The sequence below is a fragment of the Anolis sagrei genome, chromosome 3 (genome assembly GCF_037176765.1).
Source record: "Anolis sagrei isolate rAnoSag1 chromosome 3, rAnoSag1.mat, whole genome shotgun sequence".
Taxonomy (NCBI): domain Eukaryota; kingdom Metazoa; phylum Chordata; class Lepidosauria; order Squamata; family Dactyloidae; genus Anolis; species Anolis sagrei.
In genome coordinates this window covers 147,670,483-147,685,606 of record NC_090023.1, presented here as the reverse complement: position 1 = coordinate 147,685,606, position 15,124 = coordinate 147,670,483, and the positions used below count along the sequence as shown (strand labels likewise).

General features: G+C 38.0%; 1 protein-coding gene across 9 annotated transcripts in view; it reads left to right on the top strand.

Annotated features, from left to right (window-relative positions):
- The window catches only part of USP54 (ubiquitin specific peptidase 54), an 87,481-nt gene that overhangs the window by 15,587 nt on the left and 56,770 nt on the right, over nucleotides 1-15,124 (top strand). Inside the window, exon 1 of one of the 9 annotated variants that reach the window (XM_060769189.2) lies at nucleotides 4,538-4,635. The exons of 6 other annotated variants lie outside the window; for them this stretch is intronic. The gene's annotated coding sequence lies outside the window, so the exon portion shown is untranslated. Of the gene's footprint in view, nucleotides 1-4,537; nucleotides 4,665-15,124 lie in introns of those variants that run through there. 2 more of the 9 variants (XM_060769187.2, XM_060769188.2) reach the window with 2 other exon arrangements.

Sequence of the window (15,124 nt, the reverse complement as noted above, 5' to 3'; positions counted from 1 at the left end):
AAATAGGAGGCATGGGTATAAGGGATGGAAAGATTTCTTTAGGTCTGTTTCAGCCTGTCTTGTATTTGTCCCAAGTCAAGTCTATCCCATTTTTGTGCAGATTTTTAGGAAGCCATTGTTTTAAAAATGTATTGTTCATTTAACTATGTTCCAGCAAACCATAGAGATGACACAGCCATGGAAATGCCATTAGCAAATGATCTTATTTTAAAGTACAGAAAAGCAAGAATAAAAAGAACCCATAGCCTTATTAGTCTATATCAGTGTGCAAAGAGATCTTGTAGCATCTTTGAAACTAAAAGAATGGCATTTGTTACATAGTCATCGTTGACTGGGTCTACAGATATCTGCTTACTTCTGTTGATAATGTAGACCATAACCCAAGTTCCACATGAACAGATGTACTTTACAGTATCAGCATTTTTCTTGATACAAGATCCAGCAGAGGAAAATCAAGAAATAATTCATGTTATCTCAGGAACAGATAAACATATACAAAAGAACAAAATAGTGCACTGCCTGCTTCTAGTACCTCCAGGTGCTTTGACAAACCCTAGTTCTTTATAACATCTAAAAAGGACATGTGAGATAAGAAGGACCTAGCCGTTCAAAAAAAAAATGATGAAAAGATGGTAGATAAGTGATTAGTATATCTGAAGCATTTGCCTGATAAATCAGAGCTCAGCAATGCTTCTCTGTCAGGAGCAGTTTATTATGTTTCACATTAACCACTGTTAACAGATCCTATAGTAACATACCCTGTTACTGAAAGGTGTTTTGCTTTGGATTAAATACTCCAGTAGATTTTCCCTATTGTGATTGGTGCAAATAATTATGATCATGTGTAGTAGGCACCAGTTTTAATCACTACATTTATAATCGTAGGATACAACTTTAAAGAAAATGGTTGGACAATTGCATTCTGTAATGTATCGCCACAGCAAGAGTAGATTATTTCTTGATAAAGATTACACATATCACTGGAATTACAAGTTTGTGCCAAATGATAGCATCTACCCTCTTTATTCTGCAACATTGTGTACACACAGTAAAAAAAATGTCAAATGACAAAGACTTTTGGGATATCAAAACCTGTGTAAAAACAAAAGATGGGCAGCCCCAATTTTTTATATTGGTCAATTGTTATTGAACTAGAACTTTGTATAATACAACCTGTATGAGTCATTAAAAAACCCCACTGGAAACTGGAAACTGCTATACTATTTGGTTGGAAACTTTTTTAGGGTTTTGATTGATTTGTGACTTAATTTCTCTGCACTGTGTACATGGAGGAAACTTAGCTGCCTTGAGTATCTAGTCTTGGGGAAAAGGTAGATTATAAATTAGTTACTTCAAACCTCAAGTGACCAGTTCATTCAGACTGGACCTAGAAAAAAGAAAGAACAGCTCTTGGGTGAGTTCCAGGAAAGTGCTATGAACAAATATACCATACCAACTGAAGGAAGATGTAGAAAGATCTGTGGGAGTACTACAAGGACAGCGTTAACTGTACAAGTCTTTGCCACTGTGAAGAAATTGTCTTCAAAAACAAGCTAACAGTAGTGGTAGTAAATACTTCAAAGAATAAACATTATCCAAAACATTAATGAGAATTGCAGTGTATTGCAATGTATAAAGGTGCTCTCCATCCAAAGGGTTCCCCCCCCCATGTTGAATGAGGTGTGTTCCACCAGAGCATCAAAAAGTCAAGAAACAAAGTGGAAAAAATGAAGTTAGATAAAATAAAACATGATTATCTTTTATTGTATTGTATTTACTATCCTCAGTGAATTCCAGCATCTGCCCCAAGAAAGACATTTCAGGTTCCACTGAATGGAGCCAGCTACTGCCAGTGAGAATATGTCCCTTATGTTTTGCTATAAAATTGTGTGGGACATATTGTTTTGTCTCGATGTATTACATCACTTGAGACAAAAAAAAGTAGGCCAGTGTCAAGAATAAATAAATTTCTTGGGAATTCTTTTATTTGTGGAGGGAAAAAAACTGAACATGACAGTAGATTAAAGTGAGTAAAATATGATGTTGTTTACAACTCTATAGGACGGTGTTGTAAAATATGTGCAGTGAAAGTCTAATTCTTTGTACATTCTCATTATAGTATATTAGAGCTAAATACCTGCAGGTGAACTATAAACTATCCTCTCCTTACTTTAAGAATTCTTATGCTCTGTGACTATTGGAAATGAGTACACAATGTATGCACTACAGAGAGGGAGATAGGTTTCACTGTCAGAAGTATAAAGACATCTTGCCTGGTCTCTTTCTCCTTCCTCCCATTCCTCCTTTGCATCACATACACCCACAACTCTCCCAGATGTAGGCTGCAACTATGGGTGCTGCTCCTTTGTCTGACTCATCAGACTGACTGGACATGCTGGCCACAGCACATCTTTTAGCCAAATTGAAGCTGCTCCAACATGTGCATGGCAGGCTTATTATTGCCTCTATACTAGATTACTCTTTTTCTATGTTGGCAATTGTTACCACTGTGCTGTTCTGCCTCTTTTCCCCACCCAAGCACAATACAAATTGTTCTGGAAGGAAAAAAAAGGTGGAATGGTTCAACAACATGCCTCAGTAGAAACCTGAATAAAAAGAACGAATCCTGAGGGCATGCAGGAGGTCATGGCCTCCTGCATGCCCTCGGTGTGTTCCTGTTGGTTCTCCTGGATCTCTCAGTGGCCTTTGATACCATAGACCACGGTATCCCTCTGGGGCGCCTGCGAGAATGGGGCTCGTAGGTACTATGTTACAGTGGCTCCAGTCCTTCATGGAGGACCGTTCCCAGAAGGTGTTGTTGGGAGACACCTTCTCGGCCCCATAATCTTTGTCTTGTGAAGTCTTGCAGGTCTCAGTATTGTCCCCCATGTTGTTTAACATATACATGAAGCTGCTGAGAGAGATCATCCGGAGATTTGGAGTTGAATGTCATCTGTATGCAGATGACGCCCAGCTCTACTACTCCTTTCCACCTAACACTAACGAGGCTGTGTGAGTCCTGAAACGATGCTTGGCAGCTGTGATAGTCTGGATGAGGGAACAAATTGAAATGAATTCAGACAAGACAGGAGTACTCTTGGTCAGCCATAAGGCTGAACAAGGTTTAGGGGTACAGCCTGTGTTGGATGGGGCTACACAGGTTCGCAGTTTGGGAGTTCTCCTGGACTCATCACTGAGCCTGGAACCCCAGTTGTGCCCTTACCTTGGGAAGTCATGGTAGTCCACGCTCTGGTTACATCCCATATAGACTACTTCATCGCACTCTATGTGGGGTTGCATTTCAGGACTGTTCAGAAGCTTCATTTGGTCCAATGGGCAGCAGCCAGATTACTCACTGGGTACAGGGAGCATAAAACCCCCCTGCTACGCCAGCTTTACTGGCTGCCAGTCTGCTATTGAGCACAATTCAAAGTGCTAGCTTTAGCCTATAAAGCCCTAGTCGGTTCCGGCCCGATCATGTGGGGAGGCCCTGCTCTCGATCTCACCTTCGTTGCAAGTGCGGTTGGCGGGGATGAGAGACAGGGCCATCTCAGTGGTGGTTCCTCATCTCCTCCCTCCTGGCCTTTAGAAAGAGAATAAAGATGTGGTTGTGGGATCAAGCCTTCGGCTAATAAATAATGCAGTACAAAGACTAATTAAGGAACGTTTGTAATGACAATTCAGAATGGTTATGGTATGCAATTTCAGGATCATGGGATTTTATGCTTGCCCGAATGTTTCAATTTTATGTATGTCTTATTTTTAATGGGTTTTAATTGATTTTAAGTTCATAGTTATATGTAGTAAATAGTTATTATTTCTTTGTGTGCTGTATGTAGGCATTGAATTTTTGCCATTAGTATGTTGTAAACTGCCTTGAGTCCCCCCAGGGGTGAGAAAGGCAGTATATAAATGCAGTAAATATATAAATAGCCTGCAGATTTAGACTGACATAGACATTATAAGACACTGCAATTGAAAAATTGGATGCAAGGTTGTTCATAATAGACAAGAAAAGCCTATTTGCCATTCTTTCCTTTGTTTGCTGAATTGTGCCCACATTTCCTATTATTATTACATTTGTATTTATATTATGTGTATATAATATATTAAAGGTAGGAGAGTAGAAAGGGGGATTTTGTAATGAATATAGGGCAAAGAACAGAGTACATAATGTAAATTAAAATATTATGGAAAGCTCATTAAAAAAGAATTTATCATTTGTATTTTGTATGTGTTTGGTGCAAAATGATGGGATAAAATAGATTTTTTTCTTGACTGCTCGTTGCTTAGGAAATATGAATTCTGGCTTACTTTGTGCTGTAAATAAAAATCCTTTTCTGCTGACTTTTTAAGGGATCAATTTTTATCCTTGCTGGGTGAAGGAGGACAGGAGAAACACAAAAAATGGAATGATGATGGGAGTGTGTTCAGCAATGCTCAGAACATGCTGGCAAAGGCAGTTTCTGACTGTCACTTTAAAAGAAATGACCTGCTTGCTGGAGGAGGGGCAGTTCCCTGAGAATCAGGTGCATGTCTGTAGCAATGATGTCATCTTTCTAAGTAGACCTGCTCCTGAGAGCCGGATGCAGAGGAGAGAATGATTTCCTAATTGCAGATATCCAGCTGGAAAGAGTAAGAAATGAACAGAGCACAGGCAGTTTGTAAGCATTAACATTATTTCTGAACTCATTTGCTGTCCTCGGGAAAGATTTTTGTGTGAAGGTGATTCAGATATCATGGTTTTTGATAGAAGACTATGAAAAGATACAGGTTAGCCTGAAAAGGTGTGAGTTTAAAATGTATAATATCCTGTATTTAGAGGTAACATTGCAGAGGCTTCTTCCCATTGACAATAAATGTGTGTGCTTTCTTCCTAGGAAAAATATGCTGTGTATTTTACAGAGGAATTCTGCCTGGTTCTTCAGCTCTCCTGTAACATTGGCATGTGGTATTATATAGCTCAGTCTTGATAAGAAATTTTCTATTTCTTCTTTCTTCTTAGCATACAGATGTAATTAACGAATGGAAAATAGAAAGGGACAGCTAAAGTTAGGGACCATTCTTCTGTTTTATGTGGTGTGTGTCTGTATATTCAGATACTACCTGGAAGCCTTTTTGGGGTCTCGGTGTAATTGTTGGACTATGAAGAAATAAGACATAATGCTGGAATAGTAAATTGACAAGAATTCTTTAATATATTAGTAACTAATAATAAATTCCATTGTGGTTTGCTACCACTCTTCCTGTGCTTCTCCTTGAGGAATAAATGGGCCTTAGCAGATTATTTTGGCATTAAAATATGCAAGATGAGCATAGAAATGTAGTTTAAAGCCAAAAGTAGCCTAGCACAGAATCTACAGTGAATATTTGTTCTCTTAGGAGGAAATGAAATGTTTACATTTGTCTGAAGGATTAGTATAGCTTGAGGGTGCTTGTGGGTGGGAAAAGAATTCATAACTGAGAGAAACAGAAATTGAACTCATTTGTCATCTATTTCAGGATGGGTTTTTCTTTATTTTTAGTGTTGATAATATCATCTAGTTATGAAGCCCTGGGAATTAGTAAACCTCTTCACTGTTGGGAACTCTTGTGGACTAATAGTAGTTAAAGTTTAATGAAAAAGTTGCCATATATAATGAAATATCAGCAGGAAACAGGCACCAAAGACCAACTAAGTTGTGTACCTGTGTAACCAAGTATTCATTGTGAAGATAACTTGTCAGACATTTACGTATATATAAGGAAGCAGCGGGTAACTAGTCCTGATCATCTCACTCCTTGGTTAGAAAATTTCTGCTGTCAGTTTGTTTCTTGATTCAGTGCACAGTAAGCTTTTGATAGTGTAGCTATGGTAGTAAGGAAACAAGAATATGACAGTCCAGGTTCAAGATACTATGACAAGGACACAACAGTTAAGTTCTGGACTACCTGTTCTGTTCCTAATGGAATACTAAAGGAGCCAGGGAGAATCTCATTTGGGATAAATTACTGTATCCTTAGGGAATGATTCTGATTGTCCAGATAAACACTTATAGGGACAATTGTGCAGTGGGACACAAGAACTTGTCAAAGAGATTGAGGTGCTACATACCAGATACATTTGGAAAATAAGACATTAAGCTTTATATTATAGTACTAGAAGCCTCCAAGCTGATAAAAGAAAGCTGGATTCAATGTTTTTAAAGCAGAACATATAGTGTATTTACTTGAGTTTAGTGTGCCATGGATTGTAATGCGCACCTCAGTTTTGAGGTGAGCATTATAAAGAAATGACTTTGTCAGAGAAGCAAAAAGAAGTGGTGTGCCCATTTTACCAAGCCCCATTCTCCCTAGCCTCTCAACTGAGAGTCTGAGAATGGGGCCTGAGGAGGGTTGGCTTCCCATCTGACCTTATTCATGACCACTTTGCTAGCCTCAGCCTGATGGAGGGCACAGGCACCTTTTGGCGCACAATTCTATTATACCATTGAGTGTAATGCACATCTCCACTTTGGCTGAGCAATTAAGCCAAAAAAGATGTACACTACATTCACGTAAATGCAGTATAGTGAGTATCATAGAAACCTGGTGCAATAAAGGAAGTTTGTTTCTAGTGATGACTTGAAAGGTCTGCAGTGGGTTGAAACTGTAGGAAGTAAGGACATGCTAGTAGTGGTGTCAGTCTATATGTTGAAGAGGGCATAGAGTAAAACTAAAAATCTCAAATTGAAAAGAACCCTACATAGAATTTCAGTATGGCTGTGCCATGCAGTAATGTATAACTGGATACATACTGTTGCCTACATGACCAAAATGCTCAGGGTGACCTTGAAATAATAATAATAATGGAAATAAAGGAAGAGTTCAAACCAGAAGCTATTGTAATTAAGGATGACTTCAGCCATTTGTGTATGAACTGGGAAAAAGTTATGTGCAGGTTACAAAATATGTATTTATAACAGAACTGGTTGTCCTGGCACAGATCTTCTACTAAGTAGTGTGTAAGATAGAGAATGAGATACGTTGTAGAATTTATTAGAAATAGTGACTGTTGTACTGTCAGATTTTGAATGTGCATGGATACGTACCAAAAAGATTTTGTACTACCACATTAACTTCACAAAAGAAAAAATAAATTAAGGCAAGTAGCAAAAAAAAATACTGAAAGGGAAAGTTAAGGGGATGGAATTTTGTCATAAAGTTTAAAAGTTGGTCTGAACCACAATAATAAATACAATGATACTTTGAGCTAAGAGTTTAATTCATTCAGTGACCAAGCTCTGAACTCAAATTACTCTCATCTCAAAGCTAATCTTCCATTGAAATGCAGTGAAATACTGTTAATCTGTTTCCCCCCCCCCCCCAATTTTTTGTTATGCATTTTTAAATAAGTAAATGTACTTTATAAAATAACAAATGATGTATTAATGCACATTCACAAGAAACAATAAAAAAGAAAGGTCAACTTTCTTTTTGGTAGAAACACAAAGTTGTGGTAAGGAAGCACATTTGAGACAACAATGAAACAAGAAGGCCAATGAAACAAGAAGGCAAAATCTGCGCAATCTCATGGAACAATAAAAAGAAAGATCGTATTTAAAACAGTAGAAACACAAATTTATGGCAAGAAGGCACAAAGTGAAGAGGCAGAAGCATAATTTTCTTTATACTATATTCCTTCCAGCCTCCCTTCTTCTTTTGCTCTCTCCCCACTTCTCTCTTAATGAAGCCAAACATACCAGGAATAAAACCCACACAAAATCAACTAACCTATAGTTCCTCAAAACAGACAAGAGCAAAGCGGACAGCAATCTCCCAAAGCGGACAAAAACATGAGGCACGGAGGCTGCTCCCTTGAAGCCCTAAACCCCTGTACTCTCATGCTAGCTCTGCCTCTCATACTAATGCTCCTGTGACACTAGCGCTTCACTCAAAATGTTGCTAGAATTGTCAAAGTGAAGCCCGGGCCAAGTGATGGCTCTTAACTCAAAACTCTATTAAGTTGGAATGCTCTTAAGTCGAAGTTCCACTGTACTAGTATGCATGCAGTTACAAAATGCACGAGGAGCAAGCCATGTCATTTGGAGGTAGAAGGTTTTTCTTTGGAAAATTCTTGCTGAAATGAAAATAAAAAGAATACAAATATAAGTAAACAATAAAGAAAAATAATTTGCTATTATATTTTGATATTGTAGATAATATATAATTTCATATAAAGTAGATTTTTTTTTTTTTAAAAAAAAATCAAAACTGGAGACCAGTTAGGGGGATGAGTGGTCTATTGAGCCACTCTGAGTCTCTATATTGGAAGAAAGATGAGATAAAATTAAGTAAATAATAAAGGGAGCTAAATATGTACAAAATTGGGATAAAAAGATGACAGATGTGCTGTATGTCTTTATGACAGAAGATACAACACACACTGTATCAGGAAGGAGGGTTTGTGAATAGAAACAAATGTTGGTAACTGAAGATGAAAAACTCACATGTAAAATTGCTGATTTTTCAACAATATAAATGTTGACCAAATGATTAGCCTCTCTGGCAGAGAACTGACAGGTGTCTTGTGTAATGCTATTTTATAAAACAAGGATCCAGGGAGATAAGAAAATTATAGACCATTTTAATTAATGTCTTCCCAAGCTAAATTGGTGAAAAGTATTCTTAAAATTCTCAAGGACACAAGGAGGCAAGTCTTTTTGAGGAAAAAGGCAGCATGATTGCTGTGAAAGGCAATATTTTGCCTCATTAAATTTTTACAGTTCTTGGACAATGTCAACAGATGTGGAGAAATATGATGAAGTAAACATTGTGTACTTGGAGTTTTGATAAGCTTTTGACATAGTCCCTTATCAAAGACCGCTGAAGAAACTTAGCAGTCCAACGTACTGCGACCCTGTCACTGGGTTTTCTTGGCAGGTGTTGCCGTTGCCTTCCTCTCAGGCTAAGAGAATGTGACTTGGCTAAGAACACCCAGTGCATTTCTATGGTCTGATGGGACTCTGAATCCTGGTTTGTGAAATGCTTTTTTCTTGCCAGTTAGCCTCACCCTACAGCTGCAGCAAGTGCAAATTGGTAGCTGTCTCGTAAGAGAAGGTCAGTATGTTACATCTACATGCTGAATCCCTTCAGTGCATCAAAGTACTCCAATAATTTCCTGGGTAGAACAGAAGGAGAATTGATTCTACAAAACCAACAGGAAGAAACTGCCAATGTAAATGAAGAGGCCTGCAAGAGTGAGGAAACACCATGGAGGATAGTCAGTGTGGATAAGTTGACAGTACAGAAGAGCTTCAGAACCTCTCTGACAAAGCTGTTGCTTCATGTATCTTCATGAGAAAAACAATAGGGAAAATGCTCAAATAGGACTCATGCAACAAGGTAACTGCCAAGCACAACAAGAAAGGTGTTAGTAGTTGGAAACTTGTTGCTCAGGAGCATAGATACGTCTGTGCCAGCCTGATGACATGGATTGTGAAGTGTGCTGTCTTCCTGATATCCATATTTGGGATGCCATTGATAACCTGCCAAAACTCATGAAGAGTTTTCTTATTCATAGGGCCACCATTTATACTGCCAAGAACATGATAGAGCAGATTACTTTAAACTCTTGAAACCTTGGACAGAGTTTGACACCAAAACCCATGGATGCTCAAGTTGCATTCTATACAGGTCTAAATCAAGGTTTGCTTCTTGACAGAAATTACAATGAAATTTAAATTTGGTGACCTTTCGAACAATACAACCAATACTGTTATACCACATTTTGTATTTTTATTTTCCAGCTTTTATTATATTGGAACATTATTATATGAGGTGTGTTCAAAAGTTTCCAGCCATAATTTTTGTGACAGGAAAAATTGAGCAACCTTACTGTATTAAATTTTGTGTAAAGCTTGACTATTCCCAAGTGGAAACGATCTGCAAGATTCAACTGACCTTCAGGGACAAAGCAATGGCCACCACACAGATAAAGGAGTGGTATAACTGCTTCAAAGACGACCGCACATCAGTGGAGAGTGAAGCATGTCCTGGTAGGCCCTTGACATCCAGAAACGAGATCATCTTTGGCCAAGTGAAGACCTGGTGATGCAGGAATCACAATCAGAAAACTTTCAGATGAGGCAAGCATCAGGATTGGATCCGTTCATCCCATTTTGACTGAGGATTTGGGCTTCAGGAGAATCTCACCGAAGTTTGTGCCAAAGTTTAAATTTTTTTATGTCAGGAGTGACTTGAGAAACTGCAAGTCTCTTCTAGTGTGAGAGAATTGGCTGTCTGCAAGGACATTGCCCAGGGGACGCCCCAATTTTTTGATGTTTTACCATCTTTGTGGGAGGCTTCTCTTATGTCCCCATATGGAGAGCTGGAGCTGACAGAGGGAGCTTATCCATGCTCTCCCCGGATTCAGACCTCCGACCTGTCAGTCTTCAGTCCTGCCAGCACAAGGCTTTAACCCATTGTCCCACTGGATGCTCAGTTTAATATTAAAGTTTAATATTAAAGTTTAATATTAAAATTTATAATGTTGAACACAGCTTGAAAAACAATTGGGTGAAGAGAGAAATCCAATGGAAGTCTTTTTCAAAAAAGATTTCCTTCATTATGTACCAAATCTGCTTGTATATATATTAAGGTATAATATACCTGGTCGCAGGTTTGATTCCGGGGAGCAGCGTGAGCTTCTGCTGTCAGCCCTAGCTTCTGCCAACCTAGCAGTTCGAAAACATACAAATGTGAGTAGATCAATAGGTACTGCTCCGGCGGGAAGGTACCAGCACTCCATGCAGTCATGCCGGCCACATGACCTTGGAGTTGTCTACGGACAACGCTGGCTCTTCGGCTTAGAAATGGAGATGAGCACCACACCCCAGAGTCAGACATGACTGGACTTAATGTCAGGGGACTACCTTTACTATTCACATGTGGGCATATACGGTCCAGCACATAATGGAGTGATTTTTTTTATTTTAAAAAACACCTTCTGCCAGATTTTTCCCCCTTTCCCTCCATCTTTTTCCGATACAGAGGAAGCCTGTGAGGATGGTGGGGAAAGAAATCCTGAGACCCACAGGTCTGCGTGGAGACATGTTCTCAGGTCCTTTTTTTTAAAAAAAAATCTTCAATTTAAAACCTGTTTTTTGTGCTGTCTGGAAGTTCCCTGAGTCATATATGATGCAATCATCTGAGACAGGTAGCCAGATTAATGGTGACAAGTTACACTGTTTGGTGATTGGATATTTAGTACCCTTGTACATGTGACTAATTACATGTTCATGTGTTTAGATACTGAATAGACATGGTTAAAAGATGAGGAAACCATATAGCTAATTGGTTGATAACAGAAGGCCAATTAACAGTAATTTCTTATTGGTATATAGATATTTATTTGTCGTGTCAGAAGCAAGTTGAGGGTACAGTTAAAATGCATTTAAAAACACAAAGTTTTTTAAAACCTTGGCATTATGCTAAATGCCCTTTGACCAGAAACTGGCCACTTGGAGTGCATCTGGTGTCACTCTGAGAAGGTCCTCTGTTGTGCATGTGGCAGTTGCATTGTAGTAGGTGGTCTGTGGTTTGCTCTTTTCCACACTCACATGTCGAAATGACCAAGGCAATGGCATCTCCGGCCCATCCTCTGTTTGGATGTCAGCCAGCATGCCAGTGCTGTCAATCCAGAAACAGCTTTCTAAGATCTACAGAGATATTCGCAGGAACATCTCAGCAAGTGAGAATCCAAAAGTGGCAGGTTAAAACCCAGCACCTTAGTCAGTGACTGAGACCAGATAAGAAACTCCCTCCTGGGCACACAGAAGACTGGACGACGTGAAAGGTGCTGAACAGGCTGTGCTCTGGCATCACGAAATGCAGAGCTAACCTTAAGAAATGAGTACATAGGTAAAGACAGGCTAGAGATAGCATAAAACTACTTGCTGGGACAAAAAGTAGGATTTTTATGATGACCTCCAGCAAGGTCACACCTAGCTGTCTTAGAAAGCTGCTTTACTGCAGTTGATGTTCCTTGCTGATGATGGCTGATAAATACTTTTAAAATGCTGGTAAGAGAGAGATAGAAAACTTCTTCTCAGAATATTATATAGGCCATTGCATATTGCACTGTAGTGAAATGCTTGTTATCAAGATTAAACAGATGCCTCTGTCTGAGATGGGTGTGGAAGTGCATGATTGAGATGCCTGTTTAGAAATGTGGAATTGCTCAATGATTGTAAGAGATGTAATTCCATATTAAAATAAGTCGATAATGGTGCCTTTTAGTGATGTTGATATGAGAATATAAACATCACTAAAATATGAGAATAGAATCTTAGAACTGAACAGAACTGTGAGAGCCATTTAGTCCACCCCCTGTCATTCAGGAATACACAATCAAGGCACTCCTAAAAGATGTCCTGATCTGTTTAAAGACTGTTAACAGTGGACAGTTCAGCAACTTCCAAGGCAGCCTTTTTCATTGAACAGCTCCTAGTATAAAGAAATTGTTCTTAATGTTTAGGTGGTAATATGATGTGATATGTTCGATTCCTTACATATAATTTCCCATATTATAATTATGTGTCTAGACAAAAAGGGATTTATGTTCCTTTTCAAGGAGAATGCACATGTATATTCTAATACTTAAGAGTGCTTAAGTTATATCAAATATATCTGTTTGGGCTATACCATTGTTCATGCATTTGGAGGTTATTTAACCCGAAAGTGACAAGAACAATTTCCAAATAGATGCAGGTTTGCAGAGAAACATCAAAGAACTCTCAGTCTTTCAGACTCAAGAAATTGGGGTGGAGAACTATGCTTGCTTTAATCTTCAATTTAAGTTATCAGATTTAACAAGTTCACTTTTCTCAGTACCCATCCTGTTTTAATTGTGTAATTAAAAGGAGGTGAGTTACCCAAATACATAGCACTGACTGAGCAACAGCTATGATTTTTTAAAAGGAATTCTTAGCAATTCACTCAAATAATATTACACACTATTTTTCAGAAAGTGCACTATTGTACAAGGTTGTATACTATACGGTAGAAACCAGATCTGAATATGACAAAGGAAGACAACTTATTGAAGAGAGTTCAGTGTATCCCTCGAAGATCCCAAGCACTTTCCCTCCACACAGTCCTATAGAAAGGCAGCTGCCTTTGAGGCCTAAAGTCTGGACAATCTGACTACTTTAGGACCTTCGCATAAAATGAATCACTCCTCTCAATTCCATTTCATTCAGAGATTCACCTTCGTTCTTTTCCATTCTTTGTTGCTTTTTCTAGATTCTTTTTCTTGTTTCCTTCCATCTCACTCTTCCCTTTTCAATCTTTTAGATCAGGCTACTTAACAGAGCCAAGTGATGCATTTTCTCCAATACATCAATTACTTAGGTAGTAAGCTTTCTTACTTTACTAAATATGACAGAGAAACAAAAATCACCCTAATGAATTGTAATAGCCAAATTTGCTAAAGCATGTTTCTAATTTCATCATCAGTTGAGGAATCTGCAAACTTTGGAGAAGTGCTATAAAATATATCAAAAATATTTCTTGAGTTAATTAAGCAATTCATCCCAAATTCTGAACTTTCCTTACCTTTGAAAACAGGAGTTAGAGTGTGGTTTTATATTGGATGGTGAGGTTCTTTGACCTGAGATCCAAAGGCAGTGGACCAGTCATACTCATCTATCATACAGTAGTGTTCTAACTGTGAACACACACCTGGGACCTTCAGTAGCTTTGAATATGAATGTATTAATCGACTCTGGGTGCAGGACGTAGCACATACAAGCAGATCTAGAAGAACTGGTTGAGAAAGTGCCTTCATGAAATGAAACCAAAGATCAACAAACAAAAATTCCTTTCATGCTAATCAAACAAACAGCAATTCATTGGTAGACTAACATTGTTTTTGAAAGACAAGGGTTTTACAGTTCTTCAAGCCAGTAGGGATGCTAATGTTTTGATTGTTCAAAAAGCTGTCACACTAGCCCATTCCACTGACACTGTCCTAGGAGGAGATAGCACTCATCAGTTTGTTCTGCTTTGTTCTTGTACCTTAACATCAAACAAGATGTACTTTCTGTAAAAATCAATTTTCAGTGATATTGGAGTACAAATATTTCCAAACTATGTATTATACAACCTCCAATTTGCATTTGGGACACAGATTGAAAGATTTAGGAAAGATCAGTAGTTTGTTTTTTGTTTTTTTTAATTGCTGGCTCTTCTACAGTTTCTTTTGCAAGGTTTTGTTGCTGTATATCCTCCCTGTTGCCCTAAAAGCATGCATAATACCTCAGAAACATCACAAATCATGCAGTCATTGTATTTTATCTTTGTGTAAACCAATTCCAAGTTCTCCTGACTTTTCTTTTTGAGATGTACCAAGTAGCCAACAGGTACAGAGACATACTTGTTCCCATTGTGCAAAAGGACAGCTTTGAAAAGCCTCCATTCATCCACTTTGTACTCAGTGTCAAATTTCTGTATCAAATTATCAGCATCACTACAGTAAACGGAATTATCCTCCTGTAAAAAGCAAAGAGTAAACTCATTTTATCTGCTCTTATACAAATTTAATTATGTCCTAACTGCTAACAATATTTTAAAATCTAGAGTAGAGCTTACCAAACATTTCATGTTGATGACACACTTTTTAGACATTTGCCATTTTGTGACACAATAATTCAGTTTTAAACTACCTCTTAAAAGAAATATGGTCACATCATAAATTGTAATAAGAAAATGTATGGGGACACTATTATTTCATTAAAACTTCTCAGTTATATTTTAAAAAATATATGATTTGCAAAATAACATACATTTCCAAGATTTTTGTCATTTATGAGCAACCATATTTAAGCATATGCAAGAATTAAAAATGGTGTAAAATTAATAAAATAACTGCATGCAAGTTGACATTGTTTATTTCACATAGATATTTTTGCAACACAGCTATATGCTGCAGCCAACACACTAACATGCCATCACACAAAGTTTGGGCAGCTTTGATTTAGATCCTAAGAGTTCAGCAGAATCCTTGAGTGATCCCAAAATCTCTTACTATTCATTTGATATAGAACTGGGATCTTGACTTGCTATATCAAACTTAAATTCTTCATCATCAATCTTGGAACCAGAA